We start from the raw sequence: 17603 nt of genomic DNA on the forward strand, positions 1-17603 counted from the left end.
TATGTTGGCAGGCTGAGAGATGAAAGCTGGTGGAGGGAAAATTCAGTGGGAAGCAGAATACTGTATTTTGAAAGGTGTGAAGTTTCTGGCTGGGCAATTGGAACCCATTCTCAGATGCTCACAAAAGAAGACTGCATAGGCTGCAGGGCCCAGATTCGACAGGATGGTGCATTCCCTACCCATCTCCATGTGTATGTAGTACATATGGTATGCTAGAAATCAGGTATATGCTTGAACAAGTATGTTAATTCACATTCCTAAAGATAGCCATGTGCTTAAGTGCTTTGCTGGATGCTTTTCTTTGCCATCTGCTTGTTACTGGGTTCTGTGCAGGGCTTGCCAGGTCAAAACCTGTGGTCTGTGGTTAATCAGTAATCGATGGTTATGCAGGGATTAGCGTCTGTGCTTAATGGTTTTTCTGGGCAGCAAAGATTCTTTTAGGAGAAGGAGGAGGAAGAGAGAGAAGAACATGAGTAGGAGGGGCTGAATGGATTGTTGAAGTAGAAAAGTTGCCTCCAGGCAGTGCTTGATTTTCTTGGAAAACGTGTCTGGTTTCTGTGCAGGAAGGTTTAAGAAAGGGTCCAGATGCCTGAGGTAGGGAAGCAGGAAAAGGCAAACCTGGAAACAGGGTGAACTGCTGTCTGAAAGCAGTGGAAAGACAGGTTTGGCAAAGAGAGATCAGGTTATATTGATGGGGAAGGCAAGGACAACCCAGTGACCAAGAGACCATTCTTCTCTTGCCTGGTTTCTTCACTTCTTCACTGACACAAGCGTCTCATTTTGTCTTTGTGTTAAGCCATAGGCTTTGGTTTCCTTTTTTTTTTTTTTTTTTTTTTTTTTTTTTTTTTTTTTTTTTTTCCTCCTTTATCTGGATAGCACAGGGTGTTTGGTGTGTTTGAATTATTTTGTCTGGGGCACCATGAATGTCTGGCATGTTCCCTGGAGATAAGTGAACTCTTTTATCAGGTCAAGCACATACTACTGATAGTCTCTCTATGATAGGGATCATGAGGATGCAGGAGAAAACAACGCTGGACAAAGAATTTGAGTCAGATTTTTTTCTTACATCCTGAATTAGGTTGATGGCCCTTAGTTCTGCTTTTGATAAGACCTATTTCTCTTCATGCAATGGTTCTTTCATCATACAGTTAATTTATTATAGAAGTCTTTTTGCTAATAATGAATATTGATGGAACTAAGTATCAAAGGGTTTATTTGTATGAAGGTGAGCACTCTGTATGAGGAGAGATGAGAGACACTCCTTTGCTTGTGCTTACCAGTGGGGATTTCACACTCCTCCATCTGTGTCTCTGGAATTTGCTTCCAGATGAACTCCTGTCTTTTGAGTTGAGAATCTAATCCTCCACTTAGCAGCATCTCTAGCTTGCTTGGCTGAGAAAAAACCCCAAGCAACCATCTCTAAAATACGTACTGAGTGCAGTTATTTTTCCAGCAGAGGGTTTAGTTACAATTGGCAACCTAGAAAATGAATTCAAATTAATAGCAAACATGACTTCAAAAAGAACTAGCTGTGCTAACCTAAATAGTTGCTATGGGCAAGCATTTAGAATTGTAATAGCCTGATTCTGATTTAGCTAGACTGACAGTGAGATCAGCTGATATCTGATTTACTTTAGGAGTTTTGCTGACAACCACAAAAGTGAGAAAAAAATAATCTTAACCTCTCTCTGAAGCAGACATGGGGTGAATGGTGGCCACTGGAGAAGCCCAGGCAGACCCCTCTTACATCCTTAGCTGAAGGGTAAAAATCAGCCAGTGACTGCAAGGAGATTCTCGGACTGTTCTGGGTAGAGTTGATGATAACTTTGCCATCTCTCCTGGAGATATGTCACTGCTGGTTATTCTGTCATAAGCATTGTCTGGGACATTGTTGCAGCCAGCAGTGCCAGATGTTTGTAACTGCTGTCCCCTCCTCAGGATGTTCCCGTTGGCAGCTCTTTGACAAGGCTGTTATTTTATGGTATATTTAGTTCCTTTTTATCTTTCCTCACTGTCAGTCTACGCAGAACAATAATCATGTTTTCTTCTTTACCACAGCCTCCATATCCTCCTGTCATTCTAAAAATGCATTTGTGATGTTAAATCTTTTCCAGCTATATGTTGAGAATTAATTCATTCTGACACAGCCATGAAAATCTGATTCAATTCCTTTTTTCGGTATCTCAGTCACGGTCCTTGATCACAAATCAGCGTGAGTCAGAATTTCCCAGGTTATTATTTACTCAGAAAGGCTGATTGCAACCCCGTCCCCATATTTAATATCCTTTTTCCGACTGAGGTGCAGCAGGGCAGTGGAGGCTGCAGTAATTTTATCTGCAGACCTGTCTGTTGTTCTGGCATTTGAGGCCACAGGTGGAGAAGGTGACACCAGAGGATGTCCCACAGCAGTTTTTCTGTTGCAGTTTCCCATCATTAAGGAGTTGAGTTCATGCTGGCTCTACAGCATAAAGAAGACTACAGAACCCATGAGGATTTATTACTCTGGAAACGAAGAAATCTTGGTTCACAGGTGGGGATGGGATACAGTGGCTTTATCAGCATATGCCAGGACATGAGAATTAGGTAATGAGTTTTTAAAACTATCCTATCAAAGCGCTACTGTGCTTAGATCTTCTGCCAAAGCAGACTGCCCTGAGATGTTTCACATAGATGGTTTGGAATCCTTCTGGATTCAACTATTTAAATTAGCAGCTTATCTGAAGTTACTAAAAGTACATCAGAATGAAGAATAAGTAGGAAATACATTCTTTGGGGCTCTTATCATTAATTTATTGTTTCCAATATATCTTTGTCTCTCAGTGTTATGTACAGAAGCCAGGACTGCTTGGACTGCCTATAGAAGGGGTGGACTTTTGGTGGAATGCTGTCAGTCTGTTTTGTTGGGCTGGGCTGTGGCCAGGAGGGGTTTGAAGGCATGGGGAGGTTTCCCTTTCCTTACAGAGACTCTGGCAGGAGGAAATCCTGCTTCCACTTGCCTTTGTACCCCTCCTTGTTCTGAAGGCTATGCTCTCAGTGAGCAGGAGCTGCAAGGACTGCAGGAAGGAGCAGGTGAGACCCCTGAGCTGGCCCTGTGGGGTTTGTCACTGCATAAAGTCAATGTCCAGCTTGAGGGCTAAGGAAGCATTTCCATATATTCTGTTGATGGCTGCAGTTTCCTTTTGTGTTTCTCTTGGGTTCTTCAAATAGGGCACTGGTAGCTTTAATAGCCGCTTGGGGTTTTTGTTTGTTTGTTTCCTCCTAGCTCTGTGAATACTTTTTTTTAACATAAAAAGAGAAAAACAATGCCCAGAGAGAGATAAGACCACTATTTTTATGGGAGAAGAATATTTATCAGGATTAATTGTGCAGGAAAAGCAACCAAACACTGCCTGCAAGAGAAAGCCTTTACACACTGGTGTGAGTACATCAGATGAATAACTAACTAGTGGTCAACAGGGAGGGACAAAAAGCTATCCTTAGTTTTAGTGGTAGGGGATTCAGCTCCTGATTCAGGCTTGGATTACCCATTTTTGTGAGACATATCACACAACTGCCTTTATTTTGCAGGATGGAGATACTGCTTTTCTCCCTGACAGAGGACTGTGGGTTTCAGCTCCTCTGTGTTTTTGGACTCCTCACAAGCTAAAGTGGGCAAACCAGGCTGCTGGTCTGACAGAAGTGCCCCATCTTGGTTTGATTCATGTGCCTTGTCAGTGTGTTTCTGGCAGAGACCTGAGGTATCGTTTTATGGTTTGATTTTAAATTGTGTTGCATATGCCAAAGGCCGAGTTGGGCTGCAGCTGCCCTGCTGGACACAATGGTTATTGAAGCTTAGGTGGGTGAACTCAGTTTCCTCTCAAGTTTCTAAACAATTCTAGGCTTTATTGGTGAGGAGAATTAGGAAAAGATGGAAAAGATGCTGGCACGATGAGCAGAGTGTGTGGCTTTTGTGAGGCTCATCCATTATTAATCAGCCATGTAATTTCCTTAAGTGGCAAGGTGAGATTCCTTTTGTTTTAGGTCCAATTGCATCTTTGTGCTAGGAGCAGAGATGAGACCCCCCTTGTCTGCATTACTGTGAATGACCTATCTGGGAAATGAGGATGCTGTAGGTTGGAGGTGCTGCCTGGGAGCTCGCTCGTGACACAGACACACAATCAGATGCTGAATAAGTAAGAAATTAATTCCTCCTTCCCTTTCTCCTTTCCTCATAAGAAATGGGTTTGTTTTCACTGGAGCTTTGCCTGTGTAAAAGCTGTAGTATGGAGCCAGTGTTTGCTGTCACACTTAACCTTTGGCATGTCAGAAAGCAGCTTATGGTGGAGACCAAAAGCCTTCTCTGATGGTGGTAGCTGAGCATGGAGGGGACCTGGGGGAGCCAACCAGACCAGTCTAAAAAACATTGGAAAACAAACTCCTCACAGATGAGACAACGGTAGGACACTGATTTAGTACAACCTAATAGTTGAACATCAAATGGCTTATAATGGAGAACAAATCAGTATATTTCTAGCTAAAAACAGAGTGATAGCATAATAAACATAATCCTATTGAACTCCAGGAAGCATAAATCACTTATAAATCAAAAGCATTTAAAAAAAAAATACTTATGATTCACTGCTGAACTGTTTTACAGTCTGAAAAATGCCATGTTTTGCTTTCATAAAGGCATTTCCCTTAATCAAAGTTGTTGCAATTAGAGGGAGTGGTAACGAGCCAGAAGGCAGCTTGTGATGTCGCCTTTTGAGGATCTCTACTGCTGCCATTTTCATAGCATGAATAGCGATGCTTGGTGCTGGCAGAGAAGCTCCTGTGGATCAGTGCTCCAGAAACTGGAAATGTTGTGTTTTGTAATACACCCCCACTCCCCTAAACCTACCGTGTTGTTGAATTCCATCCACTTAAAACAGAGCCTATGTTTAACAATAATTTAAATCATTATCCTGCCTGTCAGCTCAGAGTTAAGGGGCTATGCGACTGCGATTCTCTGTTTAGAAACTGCCTGGAATAATAACTTTCAGATGTCTCAAATATGCACCACTTATCTATAACATCTAAATACAAATGTCTCCCTGCTGAGCAAGCCCAACACTGTTTACCTATCGTGTCCAAACCATTCCAGAAGGTTTGCTTGGCGTGGAGCGGAAGGCCCTGTATCCGCGGCTCCGACGGCACCGTCAGCGTAATGTTCCCCAGCTCCTCCTCACCCTTGGGTGATTGCGGAGAAAGAAACAGCCTGAGGCTGGGAGCGACGAGCGAAGAACGTCCCCGCGTGTGCATCGCCCTTCCCGCGCCACAGTCCCGGGGTGAAGGTGCCCTGGGAGGCAGCCCCGTGCTGCTGCAGACGGGGTGATGCTCACGCCTTGGGTGGCCGCCAGCCGCCCAGAGATGATCCAAACGCCGGATCCCCGGGCGCGCTGGGGCCGAGCAGAGCCGAGGCGCTGTCGCCAGCTCGGGGGCCCCGGGCTCTCTCTCGGCGTGCGGACCTCGTGGGACCTGTCAAGTCTCATTGAGCATCAGGCTACGCAGCTGGCTTGCGCCGTCTGCTCCGCTCCGGCCGCGGCGTGCCGGGCCGTGTGCCACAGCCGGGTGACCCTGCCGTGCCGGCTCTGGGCGCTCGGCGTGTCCCTCGGGGAGCTCTGGGGCCATGGGCTGTGCTGTGGGCTGCCCCAGCAGCTCCTGAGCGGGGAAAACTGAACAATCCTTCCTTGCTTCGCTATGTCCGACCTGTGGCTTAACATCGGCGAGTCCCCTCTAGGGTCTTCTGGGGGCTCTCTCAGAGGCGTGGAGTGTCTCATGCTACCCCACCTGGAAAAGGGGGAGCTCCATCTCCAGAGCTGGCATTAGGTACCAAAGGCTTCTGCACAGTGCTCTGCAGCCTAATGGTCTACACTACGTGGCTTCCAAGAGAGCCCCACACAGTGCTTGGGCTTTGTTTCCCTTGGGCATACGGAGCACCCTTAGCTGGTGTGCGCTGTCCTGGTGCAGTGAACGAAGGTTAAATAAGGAGAGATAAGAAGCTTTGAATTCATCTTTGCATCATCTTTGGTCCCTAGGTGAAGACTGAGTCACAGCTCTTGTTCATATATCAGATCTGTGATATCAATACTCTTTCTGGGACTTTTATCCCTTTGCTCTCAGTTAACTCCTACATTACTTGTGTTCAGCCCCTGCAGCACTGCTGCTGGCCTCTTGCTACACAGCAGCAGGCTTTTTGAAATGGGCACTGAGGGGCCACAGTTCATACCAGATTGTTTTACATGGCCATGGTTATGGAAGCAAGCCTTCCCCTTGCCCTCTAGTGCTGCTGCCTCTGCAGCCAGGTTGAGCCCACAATAGTGTTTTTAAGAAGAGCTGCAATTGCTGAAGTGTGCAATGGCTGAGCTCAAAGCACGGTTTCTTCCTCCTTTTTCTTTTTATTTTATTTTTTTTTTTTAATGCAGGCTTCCTTGTACTTATGTGGCTCAAAGGGGAATCCTTTATAGTTTTCTTTCGGCCTGCTTAGGAAACTAGACTGGTGAGGCTCAGTACCTGATGACTTTTCTTCATGCAGCACGGCTGCCTCCATGCACATGAGTATTCAGGCCAGTCTACTTGCTTGGAATGCCCAAACTGTGTTTCTGTTCTTCCTTCATCTTGTGAATATTATAAGGCAGATTCTTCTAGTTGTGGTTTCTCTGGACAGAAGCATGCACAGACATGTGGCTTAGTGCCTGCTTAGCTTGCTGGAGCTGCCTGTCCCACCTGCTGCTCCAGCACTGCGGTAGAAGTTCTCCTTGGGGAGCTGGAGGCTCAGGAAGTGAGCTGCTCTGAGGTCACTGTCCCTCTCTCCATCCTGCCCCTCTGAACAGTTGGGGGCTCCCTCCTTGTGGCCCTGTCCCCACATACACAAGCATCAGGTGGCGGATGGGAATGAGAGCAACATGCGTGATCCACTGGCTCTCCATCCACAAGCTGGCTCCTCCTGCATGCTCTTCCACTCCTCAACAGCTCCTCACTGATATTCCCATCATCACTCATGCCAGAGCTCCTGGAGCAAGTTAACACAGTAGAAAAATTTCAGATATTTAATCCATTGCTCTTCTGTGTATCTGTGCTGGTGGAGTGTGGCAGTGAAAAGCTACTTGTGTCTTCTACACAGGACATCACATTTACCAGTCATTCTCTGATACTTGTTGGCAGCACGGCCACAGATGCAGAAAAATAATTTGCAGGCACCGACGCTGCCTTTATGCTGTTTGTTACTCGAAATTGGCATGGGGTGTCTGCTGCCCGGACAGAGAGAAGGCTGTGATAGCGATCCTGGCATCTCAGATGTCTCCAGAGAGAATGGCCAGTGACGTGCTTCTTCCCAAGCAGCACCCCGAGGTGACAGGACAGAATGACAGATGGTGTTGGGCTGCACGAGAAGCATTGTTGGCGCAAGGGGTATAAACAGCAAGCGTGAGCCCACGTGATCAGGTCCAGTCAGGCTCTGCAAGGAGCTGTGGCTAGTTTCGGTTGCTGGGGGGTGGGAATTGTTTGCTATAATAAGCTGAAGAGTCAAAGCTGAATTGCATCTCAGCTCCTCCAAAACCCCCAGCGCTCTCTGATCTGGTGTTTTGATTACTTGAACCCATTTTAAATGCTAGCTCAAGCGTCAAGCCCTCGCATTTCCATTTAGCTGTTCAAGGGAAACAATTTTAATGGCTGCCCAGCTATTCATCAGGATTAGGCCCTCCTGGAGTAATTTGGATAGCATGAAAGCTAAGTGCAGTGTGATCCGAGCTTAACTTGGAACATCCAGAGGCACCAAAAAACATTTGCTTCTGTCAGTGAAGTGTGTTCCTCAGCTCCTGCTCTTCACACCGCTGGCCCTGAGAGAAACTGGGAGAAGCAGAAATATCAGCAGGAAGAATACACTTTTGGAGCTCCCAACCACCAGATGATGTGAGCCCAGAGGAGAAAAGGATCTGTGTGCTGGGGTGCTCACCCAGCTTCCCCACAGGGTGCATCCCCCCTGCTCTGGCACTGTGGAACACAGCACGGTGGCCTCCCAGGAGACCTCTGGAATTGCAGGGGAGCAGGAGCAGTTAATTTGTTCTGTATCTATTGTCTAAGTTTAGATAGCTAGTTTACTGCTCTCTCTGCCAAGTGCTGATTGAAAAATTTCCTTGTTCCACGTTGTGTGTTTCATGGAGTGGCCCTGGCTGAGCTGCCAGTGCCCAGCCAGGCAGCACTGAGCAGGGCTTCATGTTGGTGCTGAAGATGCTTTGCTGGTGGCTTCGAGACTTGGACATGCACATGGGTTTCCTCTCTTGTCCACATATGCATCAAGAAGTTTTGCGTACTTAATCTCTTGTATGTAGTGGGAAAATACTAGAAAATATTCTTAAAAATAAGTTAAATTGTTCTGCTGGCTGGCTGTTTTGTATCCAGACTTCACCAAGATTTCTGTGAGAGGCTAAGGCACTCAAAAAATGTGAACATTTAATGGCTGTGGTGGTGGGGACCTGTCAAAGGCGATGCTGGCTGCTTTCTGTGTAATCACTGAGATCTGAGAGTGGGAGCTGGAAATCCCTTAAGAATCTGGTCTCTAAGCACTTTGACCCTTTGGATTGGCTGTGGAGACTCTTGGGACAGCAAAATTTATGCAGGACATTTTGCAGTGTCATCTTTTTTTTTTTTTCAGTTTTGGGAAGTGTTGAGACTGGATGGAGTTCAGCGGGTGAGGGGAATGGTTCTGTTGCATTTAAAAACTGCTGCTCCGTGTTCCTGAGGCTTGTTGGTTGCTTTACAGGGGGAGGCAGGAGAGTATCTGCTTTCTGTCTGGTAGGACAGTAACTATTTTATTCACAGAATGGTCTGAATTAAGATAAATTGCTGGATCTTGTAGAAATCATAATGGTGAGACAAAACCTCTGACTAGCTGAAAATAAAGTTTTTTGAAGCTCTCTCTAGAAATGTTTGCAGTGTTTTCTCTCTCTATATATATATGTATGTGTGCAAATATAAAAGCAAGCAAACAAAATCTTGAAACACTGCACAAAGATTAGAAATCTTCCAGACTTTCACCATTTCCTTAAAAAAATAAGAGGAAAGTAATACATTAAATTGTTTGCACTTTTTCAGTTGTCTAGATACTGCTATAGAGAAATAACACAGTGCATCCAGCTGAAAAGGAAAATTCACCTAGCACTGCAGATTACATGCAGACAGCAAAGAGGAGTTGTTGAAAAGCTGCAGGGTACAGCAAGAGGAAGCTCTCCACTCTTCACTGTGCACCTGGGCATTACATCTCAGAGGAGATGCTGCAGCTGAAAGGGACTGTCAGCTGTCCCTACTGCTCAGTCCTTAAGAGTGAGGAGCTGGAACCTTCAGCATATACAGAAAAAACAAAACAAAACAAACAACCCCCAAAAAAACGAACAAAACAAAAAAAAAACCCCAGCAGACTGGGCCTCATCTCTGTTTCTCTGAAAAATAGAAAATTACCATGTTGAAAGTGAAGTAAAACTGTGGAGGAAGGAGTTTAGCTCTCATAGTTTATGTATTTAAAATACTTTGAGGATCTGAAAAAAGGAGATGAGGGAATTTGTTGCTGTTTCTGTCGTCTTGGGACTGTTCTCCTGGTGCTGTGCTTTACAGTGTTGCACAACAAGCACAAGATGCAACTTCTGTGTAAGAGGAAGTCTGACAAATCTCTTGGACACTTGAATACCCTTTGATACTTCCCCTTGGGCATGCATTGGCACGTCCTTGTGGTCCTTTTCTTCTCCCCACCTCCCCAGTAAGAGAGATAGTCAGCACTGCCAGGAGAGCCTGGACAGTGATGGAGCCACACAGAAATATTTAGGCTCCTCTCTTGGTGGCTTTTACAGCAGGAGCAAGTGTGAAGACAAATATCTTACAGACTGTTTCCTCCCTTCACCCTGCTCACCTTCAGGGATGGGTTGAAACATTTTCAACCGAACACATGCAATATAAGGAGTGAAAATCAGAGCAGGACCTGATGTGCTTGAGTTTCAGGCATTCTAGGGTTTTGTAGATCACAGCTCCTCTGTTTAAGATGGGCAGAAGATTCAGCCCCATAACTCTGCCTGCCAGCATGAAGCCCATCACCTGTTGTTAATTGAACTGCCAGGAGAACATTTAGGTGTGATCACAGTGGAGCCTCATGTTGGGAATGAGGCAGTGCTGCAGTATAGGATGGTAGATGCCCTTAACGAAGGAGCACTTAAAAGTTACGCCAAGTGTCTCCTCTGTCTGTCAGCATCATCTTCCCCGAGCAGGAATGTGCTTAGTGCTTTGTGTTTCTCTTTGGGGAGCCAAGAGATACCTCTGCTGAAAGCTGAGACTCAAATCTGAGCATTTGAGCCATCAGACGTGAAGTCTGATGATTTTACTTGGTCACTGGATGGTGAAGACAAATTTGGCCCTTGTAGAAACTTCAAAGCAAAGAGCTGGCCGAGGAGGGAGAGCTGATCCCGGAAAAAGAAAAAGCTGGAACTAAGAGTCCCCTGCAGTCCTGGGAAGGCTCACAGTTACGTTGAAAGCTTTTCATGCTCAGCCTCAGGACAGCTGCTGAAACAGCAAGGATGGGATAGATCGTGACATCACTTGTGGATTGTCAGTGACTGTGCAGACTACAATAGATTTATTTAAAATTTCATAGGCTGTGTTTCCCATTTAAAACTACACAGGAGAAGATCAGGAGAAGGTCAGCTGCTGGCCACCTGCTCCCCAGAGAAGTGCTTAAAAGGGCCTTTTCTCCCTTTTAACACCTAAAGCCTTTCAACATTTAGCAAGGCAAGTGTGGGATGTGTCACTGAGGGCTGCAGGACCTCACTACCTGCAGACACCGGAGGGTATTCGCGGCATCATAAGCTGCTTGCAGGAGGAGAACTCAAGTCACAGATCACAGGGATTGAAAGACCTCCTGAAGGCTCTTTGTGGAGGATGAGGGGCAGGAATAGAAACTGGGGAGTCTGGCTTTCTACCCTTATTCTTAAGCACAATTACATCACACCCTGTTCACATGGTGCAGCTGATGACTGTAGATGTGGTGAGAGAGTAGTGGGAGGGGAGCTTTGGGCAGGGGTGGGATCAGGAGGAGTGAGAGGCAGAGAGTGGCATGAGACGGAGGCAGATGATTGTGGGTGTGGAGTGCAGGGAACCTTAACAGCAAAAGCAGAAGTAGAAACCCCACTAAAAGGGCCATTACAGAAAACAGTAATTTTGCTCATTTTGGAGAATCCATATATTTTGTTAGAGCACCTTCACGGGACAACCTGCCCAGCGTTTGTAATCTGAAATCCTGTTATCTAACATGTTTTTGGCTGTTAACATTTTCCAACCTATTGTGTATATAGCTTCTATTTTAGCATTTTGACAAACTCCTTCCTGGGAAAAGCCTGATCCCTCCACCACTCCTCCAGGGTCCTATTGTCCGGGGTCTTATTTTTCCTTCCTGTTTCACATGAACGTGCAGAGCTTTGACAATTGCACTTTGTAATTTTGAAATGTGAATGCTTTCCAAGTCTGGAAGGAGTCTCTCCGTTTTTGAGATTGACCTCTGATTTCCAGTGACAGCCAGGATGGATTTCTGCAGTTTTTCATGCTGCCTAGGGCCTGACATTGACTAATAGGACTGGATATTCAGCAGGAATATCAGGAAACCTTCGGTGATGAGATTTATTCAGGCTGTCCATGCATAGTTTCAAAACTGTAGGGCTAAGTTCCTGTTTGGGGTGAAGGGAGCAGTGTTAGAACATGGGTAAACTTAGACCATTGCCCCTGCTTTCATTCCACACCCCTCCAGGTCTGTCTGATCAACAGCAAGCAGTTTCAACTACTGCAGTAAGGACATGCAAAATCACATGGTTTTCTATTGAAGACTAGCAGCAATTCCATTGCATTTGCCTTTTGTTTATCTTTCTTAAGAAAACAGCAGTTTCTGCTTAGTTTTACTGAAAGAGTCCATTGCTGACTGGAAATTACGATCTATAAAAAAATAAAAACGTAGCAAGATGTAGGTCACTATGTTTGAGAGAGGTTTCTGCAGAGCTTCTGCACTGACTTAATCGGGGGATGTGTGTGGGAAGCATCTCGCAGGAACCGGGCGCATCTCTAAAGGCAATTTTTCATTCTGGTTCTGTCTCTTTGGCCCACTGGGGTTGCTACCAGCATCTTTGTGACGTGCTCCTTTTGCCCCTGGGTGCTTGGGAAGACATCAGAGACCATCAGAACTGCAGCAGGCACAGATTCTTCAGGGCACCCCGGGGGTTGGCTGTGCCACTGAAAAGGAAGGGTGCCAAGTGCCCGTGCCATGCACCGTGGGGGGCTCTGCATGGTCCAGGTTTGTCTTGGTGCAGCTTCATCTTTTCCAACAGAGCAGATGGGGGCTGCAGGGGAGAGGAGAGGGACTCTACGGTTTGTCAGAGATCTCTGAGGCCATCTGCAAATGTAGGTAAATGGAATAACTAGACCCTCACACAGAGCTTGTCCACAGAGCACTGGTGATGCAGTAGGACCCGGTTACATCGGGGTTCCTATTTTAAAATTCTTCATTCAGCTCCCTAGCTGGCCCTGAGTACAACCTCACATGACTAAAACAAAACTGATTTTTAATAGTTGATTCATTCTTTCCTCTCTTGCATATCTAGGACAGGGGGAATGAATGAAGTATTTTCTCCTATTTTCCAGTTCATGTTTTCATGTAACCAGCACTGATTGCAACTAGGGGGGAGCTTGATTTGTGTTCTTGTATAAGTGAAGCAGTATGTGAAAACAATCTTTTTTTATGGTAAGTTTTGTAAAAAGACTATTACTATTTTTTACAAAACACGAATTTTGATCTGACAGTATTGTTTCCAATACAGGATTGCTTTGAACCAGCCACCCACCCTCCTTTGTCCTTAAGGCACTGCAATGGATTTCACAGGAGTTGAAAATCACATTTCCATCAGGTTAAATACTCTCACCAACTGTTAGGGACCCTAACATGGCTCTTCCTTTCCACAGCAGCCAGTGGGATGTGTGAGATATTGGTCTTCCCTTCTGTCCCCCTTATATTACCTGGCAGGCAGTGGGTGGGCTGCAGAATGCTGATCCAGGAGGGGAGGTGTCCTGACCTCTCTTTACAAGCTCTGGCACTGGGCATCCTCCTGGCCTGGAGGGCATCCCCACCCCAGGAACCAGCCCTGGATGCTCCGTAGGCCCTTCAAGAAAGGTCACAATAAAGGATTAGCAAGCATTTACTTGGATGTTTAAATGCCCCTTTGGGCCCCTCGGATCAGAATCTGACCCTGGTTCAGACAAAAGAAGAAACAAGCAGCTGCCTCTCCAACATTCAGAGCAATGTGAGAATTTTAAACCGATTTCAAAATAAAGACATTCATTTGGGCATAAACAACCAGTCGCCAAAGAAAGATCCTCAGAGAAATTTAGCACTGAGTCCCTGACCTCTAAAGGACCCCTAAATATAGTGTTGTATGCAATGTGCCTCTTCTTGTGGGTGAGATATTAAGAGCTTATTTATTTATTAGAAAGTGGTTTACAATGTAAGTAAATTAGTGAGTTCCAAGGCCCTCTTTCAGCTGCCAGATGCTGGGAGGATGTTTATGGCCACTGTAAATAATTTCATGGCTTAATACAAACACATTTTTAGAAATCAAGGGCTGATGACTGCATGTTTAGAGTGCAGTTGAGGATTTATCAATTCCTCCAGAGTATGAGAAAGAAAACAAACAGTGTTTCAAATATTTTAAAAATTCATAAAAAAGAAAAACTCCAAAGGTATCCTTCATTCACAGTGCGGTGGGCTCAAGTCTGCATTGCATTGGCTGAGTTTTCCCAAGTCTCATCAAGTCAGTGAAGTCAGGAAGTGCTCAGCATCCCTCAGGACCCGGCCCATGCATTCTGGGTTTCAACAGCACAGACAAGTTTTCCCTGCAATGAATTTGCAGATCAGTTTGCTGCTGCTGAATGACCTTTCCCAAGGTCAGCTTTAAATGACAGAAATCGGATCCTTCCCAGTCAGCAGAGCAGCAAGGTAGAGCAGCACGAGGGATTTGCTTTACGCTGTGGCTAAAAGGTAGTAAGGGCTGAGCAGCCCCTCTGGGTACCAGCAGAAGGGTGGCTCCAGAGGGAAACCCGCTTCCCAGACGTGAGGCGTAGAATGAAAATGGGGCTGGAGGGAATTTCCTTTTCGAGGCATGTGTGCAGCGAGGAGTTAGAAATCGGCGAGGTGACGTCAGAGCGTATGTGGGATGCTTGGTAGGATTTTTGTGAAAAGTCTCAGTGCCTTGGGGAGGGATGCGCAGAAATGAAGTATTACAGATGCTTCATTTGAGCTTTAAGTCTATTTTCAGCCTTTGTGTGGATGGCAGCGGAGAGCCTGAAAATATCAGCAGAAGCTGTGGGCTGCTCGTGTCATGGTGCCTTGTGGTAGCTGCACGTTCCCGTGCTGTGCTCTCCATAGCAACGTATTTTCAATGTAAAACCACAGAACCAGTTGAATAGTTATGAGCATTTACATTCCCGTGTGCATGGGGAAAACTGATGATGCTGCTGAGCTGCTGCAAGGCAGAAATGGTCCTTGCTTTAAATTGCAGCTTAAGCTGTGCTTTCAGTCTAGGGATGAAATGAAGTTTGATGATGGGAAGTGCTTCGGCACATGAATTCACAGGTGCCATGTTCTTTTTTGGGGAAAAGTGACCCTTTTTAAATTACCTAAGAAGTTCTGGGGGCAGGAGAGTGCCCTGGATCTACAACAGGACGGAGTTAGATGACTTGACACAACGAGGTTTGCCTGGGCTAGTGGTGACAATTAATAAGGGCATTTAATTTAGGGCAAAATACCGTTTTTTGCAGTTTTGAGAAAGCAGTCAATCCCAGTGCAGCACTGCCTCTGATCTGGCAGGCTGAGGTTTGGGTGCTCTCCTTGCAGCAGCGTCAATTTTTTGCAGCGAATGTTGTCTGGCACCGTGCTGATCCTTTTCCTTGATGGTGCTGGACTGCCCAGCCTCGAATTCAGCTGTGGGGGCTGCAATCTCCAGCAAAGCAGAGGTGGCTGTGCAGGCGTGGCACTGGGATGGCCTGGGGTGGTAAATTTGATGGAGCCTGAGCGGGGCTCAGTGGCCAATCCTGGCCATGCCTGGTTTCCTTGTTCCTTGAATCATTCCCCTCCTGCCAGCTTCTGGGACCAGCAATAGATGTGCTGGCAATGGCTTTGAGGTGTTTTGGCAGGTACCACAGTGGCAGAGCGTACCCTGAGCGTGTGTGTAGCTGTTGTCGAAGGAGCTGGCTCCCAGGCTCTGCCTCCAGCTGCCCACGGAGCAGGCGTGCTCAGCAGGATGGCGAACAGACACAGAGACAGTGACAGCATCTGACACGCCTTGGCTGAACGGCTGGGAGTGCTGGGGAACAAGGCTGCTGACCTGGAAAACAAGCCAAGATTAAGAAATGTCAAATTTCTGGGGAGAAGAGGGTTTCCCAGAGGGCTGAGAGGTGAAGAAAGAAGACTCTGCAGGTCACTCTGGGGGGGCTAGTTTCAAATAGACCATGAACCCTGATATAGCACTGGTGCCTCTGGAAAGAGTCACCCTGACACCCGGAGCAACTATTGACAGGATGACATGAATGTAGAGGTGATTCTCCTCCTGGGGACAGAGATGAAGGATGATGGCTTCTAACACAACTTTTAGGGAGCTCCTGGCAGGGTTAATGTAGCAGTGGGCAGGATGGGGCAGGCACATGAGCCACATGGTCCCTCTGACTTGCACCCATAGGTGCTGCAGCTATCTGTGCCCAGCAAAGCCACTGTGTGAGCAGCTTCTCCTATGGTTAAAAATTCTGGTAACCCCACAGGTGCTTTGCTTGTTGTAGATGTAAAAGTGAACCCAGCTGCCATCCTGTTATTTGTTTCCTTACCAAATTATGTTTGTTTCACATTGCTCATAGCTACGAATTTTCAAGGTACTGCAAAACTCACTTGGGAAAGAATTGGCATTGCCTGAGCCTGTGAGATCACGGGCGACTGCAGCAGCTTTGACAGACCTGAGCGAAATGCTTCTGGCAGGACGAATCACTGAAGTGCAGTGGGTAGCAAAGTTGTCATTTATCACCATTCCTGCAGATCTGGGCCGTGGTGGCAGTCCCTGTCCGTTTCCATGCAGACAGGGCAGTTTTTCTGCTGTGGCTGCTCTTCCGGCTGCGACGCAGCTGACGAGACAGAGCCGATGTGGCGGAGCCAGAGGGCAGAGCCTGCAGCACGGGGTGACCCTCACCTCTCCCCAGCAGGATGCAGCATCCCAGATGCACTGTGCTGGCTGTCAGCGAGCCAGCAGACACACTGCTGCTGTTCTCAGTGCTGTCGCTCTGTCCCGCTGCGAGTAACAGTGTGGGGTGTGTTGGGTGTGGGGACAGGGCTGTAGTGACTTGGTCTGTAACTCAGGTGTCTCCCTGCCTTCTCCAGCAGTCCTGGTGAGCCCCATGATTTCTCCATGCCAGTTTAGGGAGTGAATGCTGTCCCCATTTTCCCCTAGATGCCAGGCCCCATTGGGAATGGTTGGACTGCCAAGAGCAGCCCATGTTCCCTATTGGCAGCATGGAGCAGGAGCTGCACGTTCAGCACCATGGCCTGGTGGAGGGAAGGATACTCCACCAGGAGGGATTTCATGGACTTCACAGAAGTTAGCAAAAGTTAGCTCCAGGATGGTGGGCTCAGATTGGCCTGGAGAAGCTGTGGAACCCATCCCAGCCAGGCCTGAGCCATTCCTGAGCAGCTGCAGTTAACAGACCAGCAGGACATTTGCAAAAATGAGCAGGGATACAGAGCCCTCTCAGTGTTTAATAGGAAGAATAAAGAGCTGACAGGGCACATAGGCAGCATCTCCCATCTCGCTCTGACCCTCTTCCCTGTGTTTATTGTACTCTCTCACTGTGTTATGTCTAATAAGGGCCATAAACTCCCCTGGGATGGGATTTCCCATTTTTAACTGTCAGGCTCAAGGCACACCTAAGCCCCCTTATAAATAATCTTTCTGTGCACAGGGAAACTTGACCCTGGAACATAAAGGGGTGGCTATGGCAACCACTGTCTGGGTGCTCTGTGTCTTCTGTGGACACAGAGCAAAGGGGCTGGGGATGACTTCTCCTGGGCTGGAGCAGAGCGTGCACAGCTTCCTGAGGCCCTTTCTGCACGTGGCCATCGACTTCTTCCTGAGCATAAGTCATCTCTGTGCCTTGTTGGGATTTCCTCTTTTTCCTTTTTCCCCTTTTTTTTTTTTTTTTTTCCCTTTTGCATACTTTGATGTGAAAAAAAGTTTCAGAAGAGAAATGCAGCCAGTAGTAACCCTTTCTTCTGTTTTTGATACCAGGAGAATTTGAGCACATCCTCTGCTTTTTCTGCCTTCAGAAATGCTTTTACAGGTTTAGCTAAGTGACTTCCTAGGACCATACTATGGTGGGTGAGAATGGGTGTTGATGTGAATTATCCAGGCTCTTGCTCTGATCACTGGACTACATCTGTGCTTGGAAACAAATACATTTATAAAGTCCTGCTTGTTTCAATGCCAGCAACAGTGGGACGGTACTGAGCACAGTGAGGAGAGGTCTTTCTG

The 17603-nt window shown here is 46.7% G+C and overlaps 1 protein-coding gene and 1 long non-coding RNA gene across 6 annotated transcripts in view; both read left to right on the forward strand.

The window, feature by feature from the left end:
• Positions 1-17603, forward strand: part of NEURL1 (neuralized E3 ubiquitin protein ligase 1) — a 144797-nt gene that overhangs the window by 98091 nt on the left and 29103 nt on the right. The gene's annotated exons all lie outside the window — the stretch shown is intronic.
• LOC120756178 (uncharacterized) lies at positions 3584-5597 on the forward strand. Its single transcript, XR_005702038.1, has 3 exons — positions 3584-3737; positions 4044-4172; positions 5123-5597. It is a non-coding gene; the product is annotated as an uncharacterized LOC120756178 (long non-coding RNA).

This window comes from Hirundo rustica, chromosome 8 (genome assembly GCF_015227805.2).
Source record: "Hirundo rustica isolate bHirRus1 chromosome 8, bHirRus1.pri.v3, whole genome shotgun sequence".
NCBI lineage: Eukaryota > Metazoa > Chordata > Aves > Passeriformes > Hirundinidae > Hirundo > Hirundo rustica.